Below are 2776 nucleotides of genomic sequence, written 5' to 3'. Positions count from 1 at the left end.
ATATGCGGGTGGGGTGGCGCTCTCCAGACCAGGAGGACTACTGCTGGACAGCGCAGCCTCAGAGAGGCACCAACAGAAAACAAAAAGAGGCTCTTATATTTGCAAAGACAAACACTTCTTCAGCTTTTTTTTCCCCCTTTAGATAAAGAAACTGTTGCAGGTGCTGTGGAGCTCTGGCCTGCCTGCTCCTTCTGCCTCACTGCTGTTTGCTTCGGGCACGGAACAAGTCGGTCAGGAAGCCACACCACAGCCATGGCTTCTCAAGATACCAGAAAAATATCCGTGGAGCCAGAGGTGGCAATTCACCATCACCCTAACCAGCCGCAAGGTATTAATAAAATCCCTGAAGAAGGTGTGTGCTGACTTGATCAGAGGCACAAAGGAAAAAAATCTCAAGGCGAAAGGACCAGTTCAGATACCTGCCCTAAGACTTTGAGAATCACTACAGGAAAAACTCCTTGTGAGGAAGGTTCTAAGACATGGGATGGCTTCCAGATGAGAATCCGCAAGCGACTCACTGACTCCCACAGTCCTTTGGAGATTGTTAAGTAAATTACTTCCACCAGTATTGAGCCAGGAGTTGAGGCTGAAGTCACCACTGCAGATGCTTAAGTCAGCTGTTTCATTAACTTGATTACCAGTTGTTAAGACAACAACAAAACACAACCCACTTCACAGAGTAGAACAGAAGCAAAATTGGCACTCTGCTCTCAGTCCCCAGTAGTACCTGAGAAAGCAGGTAACTTTTTTCCAGGGAGGGCAGAGCTGGTGGTCCTGTCTCCTGCAGTGCGGCCATTCTCCACCGGCCTCAGCCAGGGCCAACCAAGTTCACGGACTACAGCCGCGGGACTCCTGGCAGATGACCTGCTCCATCTGGTCATCCTCGGCCTGAAGCTTTTCACCAAACCTTCCTTTCACTCTACTCTGTTTGAAATTTCTGGCCAAGTCAGTGTGTCAGATTCAAGGTCTTTGGGGAACCTGCGGCCTCAAGGCCACATGTTGGCCCTCCAGATCCCCAACTGCGGCCCCTCGACTGAATCCAAACTTCAGAGAACAAATCCCTATAAAATTTCGATTCAGTCTAAAGGCCACACTTAAGGATACAGAAGGCCACAGGTGGCCAGAGGCTGCAGGTTCCCCACCACTCCGTATTCCAGGCGCTGACAGTGGCTGCTCCGTATCCTGCAGAGATTTCCCCTTAAATCTGAGTTTGTGAAAGGCAGCGACATGCCCTGGCCTCTTCAACAAGCTGGGCCGGGTGTTGGAAACTGGTTCGCGGTATCCCTGCTGCGGGGTGACAAGAAGGCCAGGCTTCTCGTGGTTGTGGGTGACGGTCACAAGGAGCCTGGCTCCTTCCCTCGCCTGCTGCCCGTAGCTCAGGGCAGGGGCGGGCGGGGCAGGTGAGTAGGGCCCTAGGAACTGAGGCTACTAGGGGCGGGCGGAGCTGGATGCGGCCCCTGGCCTGGCCTAGGGATGAGCTGCCAGGGGCCCGCGGTCCCTGTGCCCCCAGCCCCAAACAGGGTTTCTAAAAAGTAACTCTAGCTATTCTGTTGCACCGCCAGGGAGGAGAACTGGTACTTGCAGATGTTGGGGCTGGAGGGTTTTGAGATTTTCCTTCCTTTCTTATTTGAAGGGATGGCAACGTAGAAACAGCAACCTTGAGATGGAAGCTACAGATAGGGCTGTTCTCGGGAAAAATCCAGGGGAAATACAGTGATAGTGATGAGGCCTGAGGCTTTAAATCCTAACGAGGACAGAACTGGCTTAAAAAAAAAAGTTTTATTGAGATATAATTACATATCCTAAGTTTAAAATGTACAATTCGGCTGAGCATGGTGGCTCACGCCTGTAATCCTAGCACTCTGGGAGGCCGAGGCAGGAGGATCTTGAGCCCAGGAGTTTGAGGTTGCTGTGAGCTAGGCTGACGCCACGACACTCTAGCCCAGGTGACAGAGGGAGACTCTGTCGCCAAAAAAAAGTGTACAATTTAATGGTTTAAAGTATATTTACAGTTCTGCAACCATCACCATAATCTAATTTTAGAAAATTGTATCATCCCCTAAAGAAACCCCGTATCCCTAAGTAGTAACTCTTCATTCCTGCCCAAACTTCCCTGTCCCCAGCCCTTAGCAACCACTAATCTACTTTTCAACTCTATGAATTTGCCTGTTTTGGAAGTTTTACACAAATTGGATCATACAATATGTAGTCTTATGTGACTGGCTTCTTTCAGTTAGCATAATGTTTTTAAGATTCATCCATGTTGCAACATACATCAGTACTTTATTCCTTCTTATTGCTGGATAATATTCCATAGTCTAGATATACCACATTTTGTTTTTCCATTCACCAGTTGATGGACATTTGGGTTGTTTCCACTTTTTGATTATTAAGAATAATGTTGCTATGAACATTTGTGTACAAATTTCTGCGTGGATGTATGTTTTCATTTCTCTTGGGTAGATACCTAGGAGTGGAATTGCTAGGTCATATGATAACTTTATGTTTAACATTTTGAGGAACTGCCAAATTGTTTTCCAAAGTAACTACACCATTTTACATTCGCACCAACAATGTATGAGGGTTCTAATTTCTCCACATCCTTTACACTGTTACTGTCTGTCTTTTTGATTACAGCTATTCTGGTGAATGTGAAGTATTAGCTCATAGATTTGCATTTCTTTTTTTTTTTTTTTTTGAGACAGAGTCTCACTCTTTTTGCCTGGGCTAGATTGCCGTGGCATCATCCTAGCTCACAGCAACCTCAAACTCCTGG

General features: G+C 47.2%; 1 pseudogene; it reads left to right on the top strand.

Moving 5' to 3' along the window:
• Positions 1-252: 252 nt before the first annotated feature.
• LOC105820908 lies at positions 253-612 on the top strand (annotated as a pseudogene).
• The last annotated feature ends 2164 nt before the right edge of the window (positions 613-2776 follow it).

Source organism: Propithecus coquereli, unplaced genomic scaffold, assembly GCF_000956105.1.
Source record: "Propithecus coquereli isolate 6110/MARCELLA unplaced genomic scaffold, Pcoq_1.0 Scaffold115, whole genome shotgun sequence".
NCBI classification, from domain to species: Eukaryota; Metazoa; Chordata; class Mammalia; order Primates; family Indriidae; genus Propithecus; species Propithecus coquereli.
Note: the sequence above shows the minus strand (reverse complement) of the source record. Positions and strands in the feature narration are given on the sequence as shown.